Source organism: Heterodontus francisci, chromosome 7 (assembly GCF_036365525.1).
Source record: "Heterodontus francisci isolate sHetFra1 chromosome 7, sHetFra1.hap1, whole genome shotgun sequence".
Lineage (NCBI taxonomy): Eukaryota > Metazoa > Chordata > Chondrichthyes > Heterodontiformes > Heterodontidae > Heterodontus > Heterodontus francisci.
Genome location: NC_090377.1, coordinates 67,160,737 through 67,184,580, shown reverse-complemented (window position 1 = coordinate 67,184,580; position 23,844 = coordinate 67,160,737). Strand labels below are relative to the sequence as shown.

General features: G+C 42.4%; 1 protein-coding gene across 10 annotated transcripts in view; it reads left to right on the top strand.

Annotated features, from left to right (window-relative positions):
* Positions 1 to 23,844, top strand: part of LOC137372031 (myosin light chain kinase, smooth muscle-like) — a 433,121-nt gene that overhangs the window by 58,702 nt on the left and 350,575 nt on the right. For 5 of the 10 annotated variants that reach the window (XM_068035330.1, XM_068035322.1, XM_068035324.1 and 2 more), the window contains exon 2: positions 11,617 to 11,727. The exons of 3 other annotated variants lie outside the window; for them this stretch is intronic. The gene's annotated coding sequence lies outside the window, so the exon portion shown is untranslated. Of the gene's footprint in view, positions 1 to 10,934; positions 11,152 to 11,616; positions 11,728 to 14,048; positions 14,110 to 23,844 lie in introns of those variants that run through there. 2 more of the 10 variants (XM_068035323.1, XM_068035328.1) reach the window with 2 other exon arrangements.

Here is a 23,844-nt window from a genome sequence, read left to right as displayed (position 1 = left end):
TTTGAAAAAGCACGTCCCATTCTCACTCGACTTGCCATCCGCCACTGGTAAAATATGGACCCGGCGTGCTGACGTCAGAGATCCATCCCAATGCCACCCCACACAATTTTATGCCCCCACCCCGCCTCCAATGCCATCTGCTCCGGAGCTGTAAAATTCCAACTTCTGTGTGCACTCTATTAAAAACAAGAAAAAAAACCTTTAAAAAATCAAAAATATGTTTGAGAGTGTTTAATATATAAGAACTGCTTGTATTGCAGTGTTCTTTCTCCTTAGGAAGCACTTGTTCACACAGGAGGTAATAGAAACCTGGAACTCTCCCCCAAAAGTCTGTGAATGCTAGGATAATTGGAGCTTTCAGGACTAAAATAGAAAGATTTTTGTTAGGTAAAGATTATCAAGGGCTATAGAGAAAAGGCGGATAAACAGCTTTGAGGTACAGCTCGACTATGATCTAATTGAATTGTATAGCAGCCTTGAGGGACTGAGTGGCCTACTTTTGCTCCTAATATTCCTAAATTATTTAGTAACATTTAGTAGATTATCAGATTTAAGCCAGTAGAATAACTAAAACATTAACTTTATCTGCTCGATGGAAACTGGGAAAATGGCCAGTTAAAAATGAGCAAGGAACTTGACCCTTTGCAGCTCTTTCCAATCTTACATAAGAACATAAGAAATAGGAGCTGGAGTAGGCCACTTGGCCCTTCGAGCCTGCTCCGCCATTCAACAAGATCATGGTTGATCTGCTACCTCAATTCTATCTTGCCACACTTTCCCCATATCCCTTAATTCCCTTAACCTGCAGGATCCTGCAGGCGGATGAGTTGCCCACCTAAAGCAGGCAGGAGCCCCGTGAACTTATGTAAATCAGGATTTTATTACAATGATAGGACCTCACTGGAATTTTATCTGGGTCCTGAACCAGAAATCCGCCATGCATTTCCTGCCTGGCTGTAACAAGTCAGCAGCTGGTGAGAAGAAGGCCCTCCACTTGCATGAAAACGTTTGCTTTCGTGGGATCACGAAGAGCAGGAATGCTCCTCCAGGCCTCATAAGGAAAGTCATGGCCTCCTCTGCTTTTGCCTCCCTTCCCTGTCAAAAGACCTTAGCAAAACCTCTTTCCCACCACTTAACTATAAGCTGGTGGGCAGCCAATCCTACGCTGCTGGCAGCTGCTCTGTGCCCTCATCCCAAGTGGATCAATGGTATTTAAATGAGGTCCAGGATTAAATTAACCCAGGCTGGAAACTTACCCAAGTGGATGCATTTTGCCAAGTGAGATGATCTGACCCAGTTTTCAAATCCCTTATTTCTGATCAGTGAATGCCCATTCAGTTTGAAGGGGAGAAGTGTGGGTCTAAGACTCGTGTTTTAAACCTAAACAAAGGTAATTACAAGGGTCTGAAGGCAGAGCTAGTGGGAAACTAGGTTAAAAGGTAGAACAGTTGAGATGCAGTGGCAGACTTTTAAGGAGATATTTAATAACTCACAGCAAAGATTTATCCCAGTGAGAAAGAAAGATTCTTTGAGAAGGATGCTTCATCCGTGGCTAAATAAAGAAGTTAAGGATAGTATCAAATTAAAAGAAACACTGTACAAATATGCAAAGATTAGTGGTAGGTCAGAAGATTGAGCAGATTTTAAGAACCAGCAAAGAATGACGAAAAAATTCATTACGAGGGAGAGAGTAGAGTATGAGAGAAAACTAGCTTGCAATATAAAAACAGATAGTGAGTTTGTGCAAGTATTTAAATAGGAAAAGAGTAACTAAAGCAAGTGCTGGTCCTCTAGAGAGTCTGGGGAATTGATAATGGAAAACAAAGAAATGTGGAGGTGTTGAACAGGTATTTTGTGTCTGTCTTCACTGTAGAAGACTTAGAAAACCTGACAAAGATACTTGAAAATCAAGAGATGAAAGGGAGGGAGGAACTTAAAACAATCACCATCACCAGGGAAAAGGTGCTGGAAAAACTATTAGACCTAAAGGCTGACAAGTCCCCAGGACCAGATGGCCTGCATTATTGGGTCTTAAAGGAAGTGGCTGCAGAGATAGTAGAGGCTTTGGTTATAATCTTCCAAAATTCCTTAGATTCTGGAAGGATCCCAGTGGCTCGGAAAATAGTAAATGTAACAACTTTATTCAAGAAATGAGGGAGACAGAAAGCAGGAAACTATAGGCCAGTTAGCCTAACGTCTGTCATAGGTAAATTACTAGAATCCATTATTATATAACCTATATAAGGAGGTTATAGCAGGATACTTAAAAAATCTAAATGGGAGCAGACAGAGTTAACATGGCTTTGTGAAACAGAAATTTCTAACTAATTTATTAGAGTTCTTTGAGGAAGTAACAAGCAAGATAGATAAAGGGGAACCTGTAGATGTGGTGTACTTGAATTTCCAAAAGGCATTTGATAAGGTGCCACATCCAAGGTTACTACGCAAGATAAGAGTACACGGTGTAGGGGGTAACATATTAGCATGGATAAAGGATTGGTTAGCTAACAGGAAGAAGAGAGTAGGGATAATTGGGTCTTTGTCGGGTTGGCAAGCTGTAACTAGTGGAATGTCACAGGGATCAGTGCTGGGGCCTCAACTATTTACAATTTATATCAATGACTTGGATGAAGGGATCAAAGATATGGTAGCTAATTTTGCTGATGACACCAAGATAGGAAGGAAAGTAAGTTGTCAAGAGGAGGTAAAGAGTCTACAAAAGGATATAGGTAGAATAAGTGAGTGGGCAAAAATTTGGCAGATGGAGTATAATGTGGAAAATGTGAACTTGTCCACTTTGGCAGGAAGAATAGAAAAGCAGTATATTATTTAAATGGAGAGAGATTGCAGAACTCAGTGATACAGAGGGATCTGGGTGCCCTGTCACCTGAATCACAAAAGGTTAGTATGCAGGTATGGCAAGTGATTAGGAAAGCAAATGGAATGTTGGTGTTTATTGCCAGGGAATCGAGTAAAAAAGTAGGGAAGTTTTACTGCGGCTGTACAGGACCTTGGTGAGACCACATCTGGAGTACTGTGTACAGTTTTGGTCTCGTTATTTGAAAAAGGATATAATTGCATTAGAAACAGTTCAGAGAAGGTTCACTCGACTATTTCTGGGGATGAAGCCTTATTTTATGAAGAAAGGTTAAACAGGTGGGGCCTATACCCATTGGAGTTTAGTAGAATGAGAGGTGATCTTATTGAAACATATAAGATCCTGAGGGGACTTTATACAGTGGATACTGGGAGGATGTTTCCTCTTGTGGGGAAGACTAGAATGAGGTGACACAGTTTAAGAATAAGAGGTCTCCCTTTTACAGCGGATATGAGGAGAATTATTTTTTCTCTCAGAGGGTCATTAGTCTGTGGAATTCTCTTCCCCTGAAAGTAGTGGAGGCTGGGTCATTGAATTTATTCACGGCTGAGTTAGATAGATTTTTGATAGACAAGGGAGTCAAGGGTTATGGGGGACAGACAGGAAAGTGGAGTGGAGTTGAGACCACAACCAAATCAGCCATGATCTTATCGAATGGTGGAGCAGGCTTGAAGGGCTGAATGGCCTACTCCTGCTCCTATGTCTCTATGTTCATATGAATCTACCGTAGTGTAAGACAAGTGTGATACTTTAATGAAGTGTGTTCCATGATAATTAATGTCTTTTGATCTGTTCAAAATGAATTATTTTATTACTTTAGGAACATTTATTATTGAGTTCATAAAATAGTAGGACCTGAAAACAATCTGTTTAATTCTTTTTTCTTTTATTCAGCTACCAATTGTTGTAATGATGGTAAATGGTTTCCAGCTGTAAGCAGCTGCAAACATTCCACTAGCAATTGGTCTTCTAGTGAAATGAGTGCAGGGATGCTTTGTTCAAATGCTCTATCTGCTCTCCAAAGCATGTGGATTTCCTGTCAAACAACAGTAGCTATATTGCATAAGAAAGCTGGAATTTAAAGGTTGTTTTATTTTAACTATTAATATTAAGGCCCACTACTTCAGACAACTATGTAGCATTATATTTATTTTCCTTCCATCCTCAAAGCTGACTGAATTACAAATAAAGACTATTATTTCTAAATTGCTAGTGAGGTTTTACACCACATCAATTGTTTTACTCCAGTAATTAGACTGATGCAGTCATTTTAAATTCAATCTGTATAGGCTTTATCTGCTCACACAAAGAGCAGTATTCAATTCATGTGGACAAAACTTGACTGGTTCTATTTAAAATTTGAACCTACTGAGAGTGAAAGCATCTTCCATGTATGTTCCTGTATCCTTAGGAACCAGCATCAAATAACTAGCATTTGTGAAAAGAAGTGTTGCTCCTTCGACTTTGAAAAGGAGCTGAAATAATTGAAACCAATAATAAGGTGCAAAGTACTGAAAGCATCTCCATAGTGATTTCTCTTTTATCCAGTTGGTTTAATGGGAAAGCAGTGAATTAATCCCACTTCTTTAGATTACTTAAAAAGACACCTTCTTTTGGTGATGAGATTAGTTTTTGTAGTTTGATTGACATTCACGCTAGAAAAGAAGTGATTGACAAACACTGTTCAGAGTAATATGCTGTTGGTTCTTGGTATTCCCGCTTCACGTAGCTGTAACTGGTCTGTATCAAAACTTCAAAAGAAAATGTGTGTTTGGGGTTTCCTTTCTTTCAATACTCCATTGTCTTTTTATCACATTTGTCTCTCCTCAATAGATTTGAGGTCACATCTGAAAAGCAAATTGAGATGCATTTCAAAGAAGCATGTGTTGCCTCTTAAACAGTCAGACACTATAGACAATGCAACAATTCAAAAAGAGATAACCTATGACACAATCCCTTTGCAAATGACTGCTAAAGTGATTTATTTAATTCAATCAGTATAGCTTTTCACGTTGATTGAACAGCCACTAAAATACTTCTGAAGCAATGTTGCCTTTAAAAACAATATGTGTTTAACTTAGATATGTTGCAGTTACAGTGCTAGCATGCTTTTCTGTCGTCATTTAGTATCAATAAACCATTAATTATACAAGCCTTCAGGATCATTTGAAGCTTTTTAAGTCTTTGTGCCATATGGTGGTTCTGTTCCTTGCTGTCCCAACCCAATCATTACATCTCTTCAATTTTCTCCTCTCAAGTCCAGAAGGGATCCTGCACTGTTCCGTATACTCTATCCTTGATCTTGGTTCCCATCACCTACATCTACCCTCTCTCCTATTGACATCATCTGGAAGCATGGAATTGTGATACAGTGATGCTGCCAAATTTTCTGCCCCACCATTGAATCCAGGGCTAGTACTGTACCATCCAATTCCATATCTGACATTAAGTCCTATGTTATGGCCACGTGGTGCAATGTGGGTGGTTCTCACTGTTCAACTCCCCATCTGATTGCAGCAAGTGTGTTTTGTTACTCGGGTTTAACCCCTAGGTGCTTTATTTGTGAAATAAGCAGACAGTAACAGGTTTTCTTGTAGATTTAAAAACAGAAAATCAATTGTTTATTGATCAATATGCCTTATCCCAAAGTTGTCGCAACAGCATCCACTCACGCTTTCACTCGCACACAAACACACAAGAAGAGACACAGGGGGGAAAAGGGGAAAACAGTTATAAGTGGGGGTAGGTTTTGCTGGATGTCATAGTAAACCTGTTGAATTCTTGTGGAAATCGAATTCTCGTTGGTTGCAGGCCTGAGGTGATTGTAGATTTTTCTCTTGGTTGAAAGTTCAGTTGAAGTCAGTGGATCACTTCGAGTTCACTCCTGTATAGTACAGGATTCTGTAGAGGGCACGTGCCTTCTGGTTTGCTGGAAACAAGCTTCTGGATCCACAGCAGACCTGAGGCCGACCCGGCCTGAGACCTTCCAATTTCACCCTGAGCCTGACCAGACCTGAGCCCGACCCCACTCGGCCCGACTCAAGCCCGACCCGACCATCCCTTTACTTACTTTCCGACTGGGAATCGCCATGAAGCTGCAGCGCATGCATGATGATGTCATAGTGACATCACTTGCTCACTGCGCAGATTCAGTTTCGTCCCGGACTCCCAGCTCAGGTAAGTATTTTTATTTTTAATACTTACCGGCAGAGCACTTACCGTGTGTGTACGGCCCAACCCGACCCGACCTGGACTCGGCCCGACCTGACCCGAGCCCGAAAGCCGGGCCCGGAGGAGGGGCCCGACCCAACCTGAACTCGACACATGTGTCGGGTCCCTTCGGGTTTGGGTCGGGTAGCAGGCCTTTAAATCAAGGCCCTTAAGTGGCCACTTAAACGCCTTTGCCCGCCTCCACGGAGATTTTAAATAAAAACAAGAAAAGCTGGAAATACTCAGCAGGTCTGGCAGCATCTGTGGAGAGAGAAGCAGAGTTAACGTTTCAGGTCAGTGACCCTTCTTCAGAATCTCCACGGAGGCTTTACCTATCACTAGTTGGGCGGCCGAGGCTCGAGAGAAGCCTCCTGACAAAAGCAGACGGCACTCTGACTGCACAGGAGGACTCTCATGATCAGGCACCCTGTCCCGATGGTGGGCCACCCCCGCTGCCCCAACCATGCCCAACATGCTCCCCCCTCCACCATCCACCCAATTGACCACCCTTGCCGGGACCCGATCGATCACCCCCGGCGAGGCAACCAAAACTTACCTTTGTTCCGTGCTCCCTGACGTCTTCTTCTTCAAGCTGGGCTGTAGTCCCAGCAGTGGCCACCGCACCTGGTGGTGCTGCTGGAATAGTTAGCTGCCGGCCCGCTGATTGGCCAGCAGCTCTATTAGGCAGGACTTCCTACCTCAAGCAGGTGGAAGTCCATCTCACACCAGTTAAAGCCCAGCGTCCTGCAAAATACGGGTCGGATCCCCAGGCAAGGCGGAAGCGGGTTCGCCACCGACTGAAAAGTCAGTGGCCGCCTTCCCTCCGCCCCAAGTTAAATCCCGGCCAGCGCCTCTGATAATGTATTACTCCCTCAGTACTGCACTGAAGTAGCATCCTAGATATTGTGGAATGGAACTTGAACCCATAACCTTCTGACTCAAGAGGAGAGAGCGCTACTACTGAATCATGGCTGACACCTGACCTATTGTACTTGTAATAAGTTGGTGTACTGTATGTGTAGAGTTGTCTTATGACCATCAACCATTAATTCATTATTGAATTTATTGGTTTTACATATGTATTTTGTATCAATTAAGAAATTAAAGGTTCTTGACAGCAGACCCTGAATCACCAACAATATTTGACTGCACCTTAACCAGTTGACTGTATCTTTACCCTTAAAAAGTTGGAATTGGTTGCTGACAAAGGACCACTCTCCACAGTTGCTGCCTGGCATTTTTCCAGGATATTTTTGTTTTTACTTCAGATCATCTGCAGTATTCTGCTTTTTCTGTAAATGAACGACCTTTACATATTTTATATATGTATTCCTTTACCTATTTGTATTTATATTTTATCTCTTGCAATTTTTAAAGCTGTGAATAGAAAACAAGATGGTATGCGAGATGCATGAATTGGAGGGAGATGCCTGATATTTTGCAGTAATGGCGGGAACAGTCCTTGCCTTGGTGGCACTGGGGAATGATCCAGTGTTTGACATGATTGCAGATTGGCAACATGGGGATTCTTTTGATCTGATATTATGATGGGGAAATAATTTTGGGTTTAGCAGGACCATGGCAGGTAGAGCTGAGGCTTAGCACATCTGGGGTTTCGATGTGAGGTTGGCTCACTGGTAAATTCCTGGTGTCTGTCAGCAGTCAAAAGGGGCTGGGCATGGGCTTGACAGCATTGAGTGCAGGAAGTGCTTGTGTGACAGCAATGGTTTGTGACTTTCTTAGCAATCCCTGTGAGCATTGAATTGGGTGATTTGTGATTAGTGCCAAGATCTGTATCTCTGTGTCTGTCTCTCCCATAGGTGTATGAAATGTAGACATTCTAATTATTAGCTATAAACAAAGAACAGGCAATAATTAGAGCTTACAAATTGAAATTTGTTTTTTATTTTAAAGAATTAAGATCAGGAAAAATATTGTTTCTCTGGGCAAGATTTTATCCTGCCCTTGGAGACGGGCAGGGAGATGGGGGCAAATAAAATGGCAAGGGGTGCCGAGGATGGCCTTCCTGCCCCAGGTCAATTGAGGTCCTTAAGTGGACAATTAATGGCCACTTAAGGGTTTCTTCCCACCTCCACCAATTTTATTAATGTCGGAGGGGCCTGTTTCTGCGTGAAAATGCAGCCTCTGAGCAGGGTCGGGGGGATCCCTCCTTTGGGGGCAAGCCAAAGGTCCCAGAGGGTTCCCCCTGGTGGTGATGGCTGCCTCCTTGTAAGACCACCACCCCTCCACCCTCACTAGCCCCCCCCACCTACCCCTTCTCCGGGGCCTGCCTGATTGGTCCCGGTGACCCCACTTACCTGTCCTTGGTAATGCAGAGCTGCTGGCCGTCTGATTGCAAGCAGCTCTGGAGGCAGGAGATCATCCCTTAAAGGCTGTTAATTGGCTGCCCATCGTTAAATAGCAATGGGGGTCCAATGGAGGGCCGAGGTGGGTTCTCCTCCTGCCTTCCGGGGTCCCCCATCACCGGAATAAAATCCAACCCTCTGTCTCTGGTTCTGATAGCTATTATTGAATGATTACATGCCTCACAGTCAACATGAGATCTGATAATTAGGGATTATTGAAGCTTGTTTGTTTCAACATTGAACTAATTTTGTTTTAAAAAATAAGCTCAGTTACAATGAGGAACAACACTCTGGGAGCGATTTTCATCCCTGTTTTTGGTTGCATTTGGGGTAATAAGTGTACTGGAACCGGGGGTGCGCACTTATCGTACCTTCCCGTTGATGGTCAGACAGCCGTTATTTTGGTGAGGGCCTTGAATTAGGTATTCCTGGCTCTCGCTGCAAACAGGCAAGAGCATTAACATCTTATGCAAATTGGGGTCCTATGATGTCAATAGGGCCCAATGCAATTTTAAAGTGCTAGTGACGGTTATATGTGCTGCTCACGATCCTCCCGTTGGTACTTGCTGTAGAACAGCCTAACCAGAGGTCCTTAAAAGACTAAAGGTGTTGACAAAAAAGCTTTTTAAATGATTAATGCTACATCTGGCAAGCAAAAATCAACTCCCCATAGTGCATGGCCCTCTGCTGTCCTCCCCAAGATTGCCTTGCCCCTCCCTCACCCCTTAATCTACCTGGACGAGGTGGGCCTCTAGATTTCCCACCCTGTTTGATTAGTGAGTTGCTGGGAGTGCATGAGCAGCTTGTTGATAGAAATCCAATTAGGCCATAAAAATGGTTCAGGCTTCTGGCTGCTTCCATCCGGTAAGTGACAGATCAACAACAATAACAACAACAACTTGCATTTATATAATATCTTTAACATAGTAAAAGATCCCAAGGCTCTTCACAGGAGAGTTATCAAACAAAACTGACATCGAGCCACATAAGATGATTTTGTTTTCCCAAAATATACTTTATTCATAAAAATCTGTAAAATAAAAATTACAAAAAAGTTCAAAACAGCACCAAGTTGACATTCCGAAAAGTGCAAAGGAAATCAGTTTTCTTCCATACAGGAGTGAGTTGCCCCACAACCCTTCCATTCCATTTTACCTGCCAGGTACATTTTACAGCAAAACCATATTTGGTGTATACAACCCGAGGGGTTTCCATGGGTCCAGCCCCTCAGTTCGCTTTGGTGGGAGGAACTTACACAGTGGTCTTTACCCATTGAGCCTTTGCAGCGGCTGCCCCAAGCTTTAGTGCGTCCCTCAGCACACAGTCCTGGACTTTGGAATGTGCCAGTCTGCAACACTCGGTCGTGGACAACTCTTTGCGTTGGAAGACCAGCAAGTTTCGGGCAGACCAAAGAGCGTCTTTCACCGCATTGATGGTCCTCCAGCAGCAGTTGATGTTTATCTCGGTGTGCGTCCCTGGGAACAGCCCGTAGAGTACAGACTCCTGTGTTACAGAGCTGCTTGGGATGACCCTTGACAAAAACCACTGCATCTCTTTCCACACCTGCTTTGCAAAGACACATTCCAGAAGGAAGTGGGCACATAAGGTGATGTAGGACAGGTGAGAGGTCAGTTTTAAGGGGTGTCATAAAAGAGGAAAGAGAGGTAGAGAGATGGAGAATTTGAGGACTCACATCAAAGTCAACTCCTTTGCTCCAAAACAAAGGTACACTGGGCGTGTAATTAGCAGTCTGTTTTTTTTCTAACACACACACCCACACGGCCTCTCTGTTTAAAAAACATAAACATTTTACCTGAATAAGGATGCTGAAATTTGTCTTCTAATTCTTCTTTCGATGATTTTGAAAATAGGAAAAGTAAGACTTATATTTATATTGCACCTGACACAATCTCAGGATGTCTGGAAGTGGTTTACAGCTGACTAAGTATCTTTGAATTGTCGTCACAATCCCACAAACAGCAAGGTGATAATGACCAGATAATCTGTTATGTTGATGTGTAAATACTGGCCAGGATACCATCGAGAATCCCTTTAGTCTTTAGAAGAAATTTTTAGGAATCTAATGAAACTGTACAATATGATTCATCCAGGAAATTAGGTGCACTGTACATGCTCAGGCTGCACAATCCAAATTCACTTCATAGACCCACAACAATGAGCAAAGAGGTCAAGTGCAATACAGGCTTTTGGAAGAGACTAACACCTTCAAATAAAAACTTTACATAAGGCATTCAAAGATGCAAAAGGTGTGGCCTCCCCAATGCCCTGTATAATGGTAGTAAGACTTCTTTACTCTTATACTCCAATCCCTTTCTAACAAAGGCTAACATACTATTTGCCTTCCTAATTGCTTGGTGTACCTGCATGTTAACTTTCTGTTATTCATTTATAAGGACAAATGCAAACATTTCCATTCACCATTCAAAAATTATTCTGCTTTTTTATGTTTCCTACCAAAGTGGACTTCACTCAGTTACTGAGAAAATCTGATGGATGAAGAAAAAATCAGTAAACATTTTGAACAATTTGTGAGAACCTTGTGGTCAGATGATTCATTCACAGCGCGATCTACTCTCAATATGAAATAGCAGTTATGTGTAGGCCATAGACTGCAACAGGGAAATGTGTCACTTACAATTTTGAAAATACATATCACAACATCACCAACTGTAAGAGGTAATTTAGATACTTGAAATGAGTTTTCAATGAAATCCCTGACCTGTGTATTGAACTTAATATATTATTGATGTGTTATGTCAGACTTTTAAGACTAATCTTAAGTTTTTAGTCACCTGACTGATGACTAAATGTACCTCACGAGTGGAGAACATTCCATCATTGATACACAGCTCACATGATAAGATTTAATGAACAGCAGGAGAGGTTACTAAAGACTGTTACCAACCACATATTTCCTGTAATTTTTGTCAATTTTTATAATAGAAAGTTCAATTATCAAACAGTATAAACTTGATTTATTCCATACATTTCTCTCTCTCTCTATATATATATATATATATATATATATATATATATTACATTTTATTTGTCAAACAGCTGGTATTTCTGTGTTAATGATTTAGGATTGAACTAGCTATTGAAATATGAACATTACCCCTATGCATTTTCTGTTACATGCAGAGACGTTGTACCAGTCTGCTGCTTTGGAGCGTAACAAAAATCTTGGAACTTTTTCACTACTACTGTTATCAGCATTCAAAGCAGAAGAGGACAGGCGTATTATACTTGATGGTAAGTTCCTGAAAGTTGCCTGTTTAAATTACCACCTGTGCACAGCCATGCAAGAAAAATTAAAGGGCCTGCATACTTAAACAAATCCCCTGTGCACTAGAAAAAAATTAGGGGCTACGTTGGTCAGGAGTGTGATGGAATATGCTCCACTTGCTTGCATGGGTACAGCTACAATAACCCCCAAGAAACTCAACACCATCCAGGACAAAGTACTGTGCTATTTTGGTAAGGTATCCACCAGCTTAAACATCCACTGGCTCCACCACCAGTGTACCATGGCTGCAGTACATACCATCTACAGGATGCATTGAAGCAACTCAACAAGGCTTTTCCAGCAGCACTTCCAAGACTCTTGACCTCCAGAGCCTAGAAGAGGCACCTGGTGCATGGGAGCACCACCATCTCTATGCTCCCCTCTATAAGTCACACACCATCCTGACTTGGATATATTCCTTTATCACCGGGTCAAAGTCTTGGAACTCTACGTAATAGCACTGTGGGAATCCCTTGACCACATGGACTGCAGCAGTTTAAAATGAGGGCTCAGCATTACCTTCTCAAGGGAAACTAAGGCAGGGCAATAAATGTCAGCTCTGCTAGTGATGCACATATCCTGAGAATGAATAAAAAAGAGAAGCATCAACTACATTCGTTATCAAATAACATTCCAATTTTGTTTTAAAGATCTTTGATCTATCTTGTTGTTTGGTTTTCACACAAACTATTCAGTTGTGACACATATTTAATTACTCTTTGAAAATCAGGGCCTTGCTCAGGATAATTTTTCTTTATTGCCTACTTATTCCAAATGTTTCTCTCCATGAGAATAATAAATTCTCAGAGATATTTGTTCAAACCTGAACTAATCTAATCTACTATTTCATCTTTGTAAACAAGACAGTTACTTTAGTTATTAACCATGAAATATTTTGGATGGATCTAAATAGATTTTAACTTGACTTGGTCTCCCTGAATACAAGATGCATGAAGATATTCTTTGCATAGGGCCTAGTATTTATCAATACTAAAGTCATTATAAGAAAAGCTTCTCAATTTACTTCAAAAGAAAGAATACTTGATCCAGGTTGTAATTATGCATTTCTGCCTGGTTGATAAAATTGTATTACATATGGTTCTGGTAGATAAGATGTTGTTTAAGGTTTCCTTATTTCTAATATGTCAGCACTGATTTATTTCTCAGTAATCTTGATCATAGGGATTGAGAGAAAGAAAATGTAAAATTTGATCATGGATTGTAATGGTGTTAAGATATGCATAAGGACTCTATAAATACTAACATCCCTACTTCTTACAGTTGGTCACAATGTTTGAGAGACTACTGACATGCTTCAATGAGTAATTCCCCTTGTTGTCCATTGTACCAGCTGCTGACCTGCTTCAGCCTGCCAGGAAAGCCAAGGCAGATTCCCTGCTCAGGTTCCAGTTAGAACACCATTGGGTCCTATTGACATCATAGACCTCAATTAGCATTAATGGAAAACGCTCCTGTGTGATTCCGACAGAGACTTATCTGACCAAAACCAGTGAAATTGAAAGTGCAAATATGCAGCAACGGAGTCACTCCATTTTAACTGCTCCCTGTTCTGTTCTGACTAAACAAGGAGAGTTAAATTCTTATCCCGCCACCATGATGCCTTAACTGTAATCTTCCACATTCTACTACACACAGTGTCAAAATATATTTTTTTAAAAAGCTACATAAATATAGCAGAGTGGATTTTTTTCCAAAAATATACTTTATTCATAAAATTTGTAAAATTACATTACATAACAGTTCAAATTTGACATTACATAAAATGCAATACAGATCGGTTTCTTTCAATACAGTACATGAGGTGCTTCACAACACTTGCCATTACAGGTTATATTTACATTGTATATTTACATTTCATGTAAAATATTCTCCAGTGCATATAGCCTGAGGGGTTTTACACAGGTTCAAGCCCCTCAGTATACTATGGTGGGAGGGCCTTACATAGTGGCCTTTCCCCATTGAGCCTTGGCGACGGCTGCCCCAAGCTTTAGTGCGTCCATCAGCACATAGTCCTGGACCTTGGAATGTGCCAGCCTGCAACACTCGGTCGTGGTCAGCTCTTAGCACCGGAAGACCAGCAAGTTTCGGCAGGTCAAAGTACGTCTTTCATTGAGTTGATGGTCCACTAGCAGCAGTTAATGTTTATCTTGGTGTGTGTCCCTGGGAACAGCCTGTAAAGCAGAGTCCTGTATTCTAGAGCTGCTCAGAGTGAACCTGGACAAAAACTACTGCATCTCTTTCCAGACCTGCTTTACAAAGGCACATTCCAGACAGAGGTGGGCGACAGTCTCTTCCCCATGGCCGGGTGGATTTTGATCACCCAGGTAGTAAGTCAGGTGGAGCAAGTGATCTTCCTGCTCTGGAGCCTCCATGGGAGGCCATAGCTGGCAGGCCTCATTTAAATCACTCCGGCTAGCTACCCACCCAAAACAGTTTGAAAGAGACAGCTGCCTGGCTGTGGGCAGGTCAATATCACAGCTGCTGGAGACTGTCTGTGTCAACCAGGTATGGTGCAGGGTGGGTTCAGGGAGGTGATTTGGTGTTGTTTCATGAGTGGGAAGTGGAAGGGGATCCTAGGTCAGCTGATGTCCAGATTCCTTGTGGGGTCCAGAGGAGCACTCCTGTTTTTGTTTCGGAGACCTCCTCTTCTTTCCTACCAGCTTTCACTGAGTGGGACTGCTGCAGGAGATGCCCTGCTTAACAGGCCATTAAAATGCCATCGGGATTCTATGGACACCATAAGACTCTAATTAGCACTTCTTCACGACATCCATTGTGACTGTGACAAAGATAAACTTTCCTTCCTCATCCTTCTTGATCTGTCTGCAGCCTTTGACAGGGTTGACCACACCATCCTCCGCCAATGCCTCTCTGCTGTCATCCAGCTGGGTGGGACTGCTCTCACCTGGTTCCATTCTTATCTATCTAATTATAGCCAGAGAAGCACTTGCATTTCTCTTCCTGCTCCTGCACCATTACCTCTGGTGTCCTCCAAGGAGCTATCCTTGACCCCCTCCAATTTCTCATCTATATGCTGCCCCTTGGAGACATCATCCAAAAGAACAGCCTTAGTTTTGACATGTAAGCTGACAACACTCAGTTCTACCTCACCACCACTTGTCTCGATTCCTCCACTGTTGCGAACTTATCAGACTGCTTATCTGACATCCAGTACTGGATGAGCAGAAATTTTCTCCAATTAAATATTGGGAAGACTGAAGCCTCTTTCCCTGCTCCAAACTCCGTTTCCCTATCTACTGACACCATCCCTCTCCCTAGCAAGAGTCTGAGATTAAGCCAGTTTGTGCACATCCTTGGTGTCATATTTGACCCCGAGATGAGCTTCCGACCTTAGGCTCGTGCCATCACTAAGGCCGCCTATTTCCACCTTCATGATGTCGCCTGACTTCGCCCCTGTCTCAGCTCATCTGCTGCTGAAACCCCCATTCATGCCATCGCTACCTCTAGACTTGACTATTCCAGTACACTCCTGGCTGGTCTTCCACATTTCATTCTCTATAACTTGAGGTCATGCAAAACTCTGCTGCCTGTGTCTTAACTTGCACCAAGTCCCACTCCTCTTTAACCCCAATGCTTGCTGACCTAGGTTGACTCCCAGTCAAGCAACGTCTTAATTTTAAAATTCTCATTCTTGTTTTTAGATCCCTCCATGGCCTCACCCCTCTCGATCTCTGTAATCTCCTCCGGCTCCACAATCCTCCAAGATATCCGCACTCCTCTTAATTCTGGCCTCTTGTGCATTCCTGATTTTAATTGCTCCACCATTGGTGGCCGCACTATCAGATGCCTAGGCCCCAAGCTCTGGAATACCATCCCGAAAGCTCTCCACTTCTCCACCTCACTTTCCTCCTTTAAGAAACTCCTTCACACCAACCTCATCTGACCTAATATCTCCTTTTATGGCTTGGTGTCGTACTTAGTTTTATAATGCTCCTGTGAAGTGCTTTGGAGTGTTTTATTACATGAAAGCCGCTATATAGATATAAATAGTTGTTCATGAGACTCTCTCCCAGACTCCGATGGGCACCATGGTTGCCTAACAAACCATCTAATTAAAATGGTGCCTACATTAAGTCTTTAACAACCATATTAACTATGCCCCTTCTACACGCCCATTGGGCAGGGTGGGTTAAAATTCCATCTTTTATGTCAGAAGCAGTCCATTGAATCCAATTATAGCAAGATTTTCTTTTGATAAGAGCAGAAACTCTGTTCTAGGTCTGGATATTGTGTGTTGTGTTAGTTTCAGCAAATCTCTTATGCCATGCTGCATTTGCTTTCCCTTTCTCATTTAACTCCCATCTGCCAAAGTGATCTTTTAACCATTGATCTGTTTTGGTTCAAAAAAGTTCCCTTTAAATATCCTGTTTAAAACACACTGTTTTCACACAAGTTTAAAAAGTAGGCTCTGAGATGATAGGCTGTTCAGATGCTAATGAGCTAGCTTTGATGTTGTTTCCTTATGCACTGTTGGTGATGAGTTGTTCACTAGCTTGTCTTAATATTTGATAAATGACTCACAGCCATTGTGTTGGAGAATTGCTGGTCCAGGGTGTTCAGCAAGGGATCTGGCTGGCTCTCCTTTTCTGGCTATGAACCACAAGAGATAAATGTAGATAGAGTCAGGCACAGGCAGTGAGGCAGAAAGAGCACTGAAAAGGATGGAACACAAGAGAGGGTAGTTAGGAACCATTTTGCTCAAGTCAAATCAGACAACCTGCTTATGTGGGGAAGTGTAGCATGCTCAGTTTGTCAAAGACAAGTCGTACTAACTGAAGTAAATGAGTTCGATCGTAATTGCAGTTTTATATGCTTACTTTATTGGGGGCGTATTGATTGCTGTGAAGTCTTGTCTCACTATGTGTTTGATCGGTATGCCATTGGGGGGATTGTTGAAGTATATATGCGAAAGACGGCGTTGGACTGTATCTCAAAGGTTTTTTCCGCAAATAATTTTTGAAAGGCATGTATAATTTGCTATTAGTGCAAGTTGATTGGTGATTCAAAATAGAGTAAAAAAAACTTCTAAATTATGTTCCTCTTTATCTTTCCTTGGGAAGATACTCATCTGCTTAAAACTAGTAGCTTGCTCCATCGTCTTGCCCATAATTGCATTCAATCCTGCTCTATAAGTGGCTGTCAGCAGGTGTCTTAATTGTTTTCCTTTTCTTGGCGATATCTTCATCCCACAAATGCACAGCTGTAGCATCTCATCGGGGACCAAATGAAATTGTCTTCTTATGTGTGCTGCTGAGCTTCAGTGATTCACTGCTCTGAGACCAACAGAAGATAAGCTAAGTTGCCATTCAGCTAAAGGTCATTTGTACGTGTGATCACAAGATAGTTTTGTATGAAGATATTTTACCCCATTTGACTTAATCCTACCAAACTATAAACTCCATTGTCTTCCCATTATAGCACCTGGCTTTTTCTTAATACAATCCTAATGGATAGGATGATCCTAGCCAGACAAGGAACTATAGATTTACCAGTGGTCTGCTCTGGTTCAGCTCCAGCCCTCCCAGTTGAGGATTCCTGAGTCTTTGCTCTGCCAATTTGCACTTCGGCTTTTAGTATTACAGTAAACAAGAATGTGTCCTTACATGGAGAGATTATGCACTTGATATTGGCCAAATTGAAACCTGACAAGTGTGCAAAAGTTTCTCAGTAGCTTGAGTATTATCGGCTGAGATAAACTAACACCAAGAGACTATAAACAGGCTTGTATCAATTCCAGTGAGCAAATTGTAGCAACAAAGAAAGAGAAGGCTTTCAGTTATATAGCATTTTTATGACCTCAAGCCATCCTAAATTCCTTTACAGCCAATTAAGTACTTTTGAAGTGTAGTCACTGTTTTAATGTAGGAAACATGGCAGCCGATTTGCACGCAGCAAGGTGTCAGAACCAGCAAAGTGATAATGACCAAATAATCTTTCTAACTGATGTTGGTTGAGGGATGAATATTGTTCAGGACACTGAGGAGTACCCACTTTCTCTTCTTCGAATAGTGCCATGGATCTTTTACATCCACCTGAGGGTGAAGACAGGATGTCGGATTCATGTCTCATTCGAAAGACAGCACCTTCTCAGTATTTCACAGAAGTGTCAAGCTCGATTATGTGCTGAGGTCCCCGCAGTGGCACTTGAACTCATGACATTCTGACTCAGGATTGTGAATCTTTGGAATTCTCTATCCCAGAGAGCTGTGGATGCTCAGTTGTGGAGTATATTCAAGACATAGGTCAATAGATTTTTGGGTACTAAGGGATTTAAGGAATATGGGGATAGTGCAGGTGATTGGAGTTGAGGTGAAAGATCAGCCATGATCTTGTGGAATGGCAGAGCAGGCCAGAAGTGCCAGGTGGCCTACTGCTGCTCCTATTTCATATATTCTTCTGTTCTTATGTCTACCTGAGAGGGAAGATGGACTTTGGTTTAACATCTCATCCGAAAAAGGGCACTTCCACCAGTGCAGCACTCCCTCAGTTCACAGTGTGCAAGGGCTTGCTTACTGCAGTGGTCATTGGCACGCTGCACAAGAGAAATATCTGATGGAACTAAATCAAAGTGAAATAAGGTAGCAGCAGGAAAGCATCAAGATATGACTGACAAGCTTCAATTTTAAACTTTGATTCTTAGGTGGCCTGCCATTTCTTTTTATTTATTCATAGGATGTGGGTATTGCTGGTAAGGCCCATCCCTAATTGCTCTTAAGAAGGTGGTGGTGTAATACTTTCTTGAACACAACTAAGTGGCTTGCTGGGCTATTTCAGAAGGAAGTTAAAAGTGTCAATCACATTGCTGTCAGTCTAAAGTCATATATAGGCCAGACCAGATAAGCACAGCAGATTTGTTTCTCTAAAGATGAACAGATGGGTTTATACAACAATTCAGTTGTTAGGTGGTCACCATGACTGACACTAGACTTTTTTTTATTTAATTAACTGAAATTAAATTTCCCAGCTGCTGCAGTGCGATTTGAACTCTTGATTCTGGATTATTCATCTCAGCTTCTAGATTATTAACCCAGTAACTATGCTACCACAATGGCCACAAGCATACTGACTACATGTCTGGATGAGATAGCTGACCTCTGAAGCAGTATCTGCAGCAAATTTTGGACAAGTCTTGACCACGTCAGCAGACGTGGTCTCTTCAGACTACTAGAAAAGATCGGATGTCCACCAAAGCTACTAAGTATCATCACCTCATTCCATGACAATATGAAAGGCACAATTCAACATGGTGGCTCCTCATCAGAGCCCTTTCCTATCCTGAGTGGTGTGAAACAGGGCTGTGTTCTCGCACCCACACTTTTTGGGATTTTCTTCTCCCTGCTGCTTTCACATGCGTTCAAATCCTCTGAAGAAGGAATTTTCCTCCACACAAGATCAGGGGGCAGGTTGTTCAACCTTGCCCGTCTAAGAGCGAAGTCCAAAGTACGGAAAGTCCTCATCAGAGAACTCCTCTTTGCTGACGATGCTGCTTTAACATCTCACACTGAAGAATGCCTGCAGAGTCTCATCGACAGGTTTGCGTCTGCCTGCAATGAATTTGGCCTAACCATCAGCCTCAAGAAAACGAACATCATGGGGCAGGATGTCAGAAATGCTCCATCCATCAATATTGGCGACCACGCTCTGGAAGTGGTTCAAGAGTTCACCTACCTAGGCTCAACTATCACCAGTAACCTGTCTCTAGATGCAGAAATCAACAAGCGCATGGGTAAGGCTTCCACTGCTATGTCCAGACTGGCCAAGAGAGTGTGGGAAAATGGCGCACTGACACGGAACACAAAAGTCCGAGTGTATCAGGCCTGTGTCCTCAGTACCTTGCTCTACGGCAGCGAGGCCTGGACAACGTATGCCAGCCAAGAGCGACGTCTCAATTCATTCCATCTTTGCTGCCTTCGGAGAATACTTGGCATCAGGTGGCAGGACTATATTTCCAACACAGAAGTCCTTGAAGCGGCCAACACCCCCAGCTTATACACACTACTGAGTCAGCGGCGCTTGAGATGGCTTGGCCATGTGAGCCGCATGGAAGATGGCAGGATCCCCAAAGACACATTGTACAGCGAGCTCGCCACTGGTATCAGACCCACCGGCCGTCCATGTCTCCGTTATAAAGACGTCTGCAAACGCGACATGAAATCGTGTGACATTGATCACAAGTCGTGGGAGTCAGTTGCCAGCATTCGCCAGAGCTGGCGGGCAGCCATAAAGACAGGGCTAAATTGTGGCGAGTCGAAGAGACTTAGTAGTTGGCAGGAAAAAAGACAGAGGCGCAAGGGGAGAGCCAACTGTGCAACAGCCCCAACAAACAAATTTCTCTGCAGCACCTGTGGAAGAGCCTGTCACTCCAGAATTGGCCTTTATAGCCACTCCAGGCGCTGCTTCACAAACCACTGACCACCTCCAGGCGCGTATCCATTGTCTCTCGAGATAAGGAGGCCCAAAAGAACTATGCTACCACAATGGCCACAAGCATACTGACTACATGTCTGGATGAGATAGCTGACCTCTGAAGCAGTATCTGCAGCAAATTTTGGACAAGTCTTGATAACTTCAAAACTCCGAATTATTTATATTTGTATATGAAAGCCTTACAGCACTCATGCTGGTGTTTAGAATACTGTAATTGAAATGTCATTTCAGCAATATGCCTGTGTGTAGAAAGTTAGGTTCTGATTGTTTGGCTAAGACAAAGCATAACTATTGTTGATGGAATGAACATATTGAATCATTTTATCCAGAATATGAAATATAATATTACAGGTTTTAAGATTGTCTATGTGGCTGAAAGCCAGGCAGCTTATACACTTTCCTTTTTTACTAAGTTCATGTGTTTATTTTGTGGAAATAATTACAAATAAATCTGTTTCATAAACAATGGTATCATCCTCCCCTAAATTACCATGTCACTTCTGACCAATCAGAAATGACTCTGAATGGCGTGATATGTAGCTTGATTGACTGAGACTGTAATGACAAAAAAATAGAGAGCATGTTTCTTTGGGGGAAGGAATCATATTTTTACGGCCAGGTGAGGAAGGGGTCTCAGGCTCCCCCTTTCGCCCCTTCTCTGGTTTGATCACAACAGAGTTTATCCTTCTTACAGTAATTGAATTTACCACCTCAGTGAGCACTTGCTGCTGTTCCTCTAATATATTTGCCAAAGAACCAATCAGACAGGTTTTCTTGAGTTTAAACAAAAAAGATGTAAGTTTATTATTATTAACACTCTAAACTGGTAAAATTACTAAAATATGCTACACATTTATGCACACATTCACACGAGAATCACATACAGACAAATAGGTCACAGAGGAAAAATAGCTTTGGTGGTTGAAATAGGGTCCAGAATAAATGGAATTTAAATAGTTTATCAGTCCCAGAGTCCTCAGTTGAAATTGTAGTCCTAAAGTCCTCTCAGGGCCACGTACACGGTTGCGGGCTTGCTTCTCAGGGCTCTGGAAGGCAGAAGGGGTAGTGGGGGGGTTGATCCTTGTCCCCTAATTGTTGGCTATGGCAGTCTTGAGACTTTACTAGTTGCAGCCAGGTCTTCTCTGGATCTTTACTGGAGAAAGAGAGAGAGAGAGCTGCTCTGTGGATGGCTTTTCAGTTACTCCCCTCTCTGCTTTCTGTCTGACAAAGCGTACAATCTTCATAGAGCTGCACAAGCAGTCACATGACATTACCAAACCACTTTGTGGTGTTAATGAGGTCCTTCTGGAATCTTCTCTGAGATTCAAGGCTCTACCCCTCAAGCTGTCCAATCACACTTGGTGGGGGTTGGCTCTCTCAAAGTCAATGGCACCTGAAGACTGTCTTGTTAAGGTAATTTCAGGTAATTTAATCAGAGAGCACCCCATTGTTCTGGCTAGGTTGAGTCAGTCGTGTTGTCTCCAGTCTAACCCTTTGGTGTTTCAAATGTAAATTGCAGTAGCCATCTTGGCTGCCAGTTTACTTTTTTAGAAAGTTATTTGTAAGAATTTCCAGTAAAAGTCCAAGGCAAGGTTCCAACCAATGAAATTAATATTTCCTATTTGGCATGTAGGGTTTTCACGACACTGTACTTAATTTCTATTCAGTGTTATAAGATTATAAAATAGCTATCTGGATTAATGTGATATATAAACAGTGAATATTTGTTTACTACCTTTTGCAGCAGGTTCTAACCGCTTTAATCAAATGGTCTGAATCAGGTTTGTGCACAGTAATATCCTGAATTCATCATAGCCTTGATGCAAATATGGCCACAAGAATTGATTGGTGAGAGTAGCTGCCTTTACCATCAAGGCAGGTTAATCATCGTAACTCAAGGACATTACACCCGGAGTTCCTCAGAGAAGTGTCATTGGCCCAACCATCTTCAACTGCTTTATCCATGGCTTTCCCTCCATCATAAAGTCAAAAATGAGGCTGCACCCCGACAATTCCACAGTATGCAGCTCCATTCACAACTCCTCTGATAATGAAGCAGCCCATACCAGCTTACCGCAGGGTCTTTATAACATTCAGACTTGGGCTGACAAGTGCCAGGTAATTATCATTTTGAAGAAGAGAAAACCCAATCACCTCCCCCTGACGTTCAACAGAGCCATTGCCAAATTTACCAATATCAACATTTTGGTAGAGTATTGGGCAGTTTTTGTGGTGGTGGCGGCACAGGATTCATCACTCATCAGAAGTTTAAGTAGACCAACCATATCAACATTGTGGATATAAGGGCAGGGCTGAGGTTGTTTTTGTTTCGACAACTGTACTTTCTGGCCTATCTACTATCTACAAGGCTCAAGTTAGAAGTTTCTGGAATACTTGCAACACGCCTGAATGGGTGCAGCCACAACACTCAAGAAGATCAACATCATCCAGGAAACAGCAGTTTGTTTGATTGCTACCCCTGCCACTGGACTCAAATCCACAGCACCCTGAAATGACATCATGCATGATCTACAGGATGTAGTAAAGCAATTGACCTTCATATGTAAATAAGTAAATGATATAAATGCTTTGGAGGCAGTACAGAGAAGGTTTACTAGACTAATACCTAGAATGGGTGGGTTGTCTTATGAGGAAAGATTGGACAGGCTAGGCTTGTATCTGCTGGAATTTAGAAGAGTAAGAGGTGATTTGATTGAAACATATAAGATCCTGAGGTATCTTGACAGGGTGGATGTGGAAAGGATGTTTCCCCTTGTGGGAGAATCTAGAACTAGGGGTCACTGTTTAAAAATAAGGGGTCGCCCATTTAAGACTGAGATGAGGAGAAATTTTTTTCCCTGAGGGTCGTGAGTCTTTGAAATTCTCTTCCTCAAAGTCGGTGGAAACAGAGTCTTTGAGTATTTTTAAGGCAGAGGTAGATAGATTCTTGATAAGCAAGGGGGTGGAAGGTTATCGGGGGTACGTGGAAATGTGGAGAAATCAGTTCAGCCATGAACTTATTGAATGGCAGAGCAGGCTCGAAGGGCTCAGTGGCCTACTCCTGCTCCTAATTCGTATGTTCGTATGTATGTATGTAGAGCCAGAGGCCAAGGAGAGAGGCAGAGAGATTAGGTCTTTTAAAAATGGCTGCATGGGGAGCCAAACCAAACCTTGTGCAGTGCAGGGGGATTTGGGCTATGGTTCCAGGGTGAATATCAGTGGGTTATAGGATTAACACTAATTACAGGCATGATATCGGACATTATACCTATTACTACCAATAACATATAGACTATCAGTGAGTTCTTGTGTTACTCTTGTTTATGAGGGGAATCTGAGCATTACCACTTTACTATTAGGTATTACTGACATTTCAGTGAGTTACCTAGTTACTGATGGAATCAAAATTCCTTCCACCTCTGGTTGCTCTCTGTGTTCAGCAGGGCACCAACCAGTGCCACAGTCATCAATTGTAGTACAAAAAGACACAATTGGGACAAGCAAGTCTTTTCTGAGACTATTGTTACGACCAACCGCTCCTGTCAAAGCCCCCAATCAAAATATACAATTCTGATTGTGGTGGGACCAATGCACTGTTAATTCAATCCCATCAT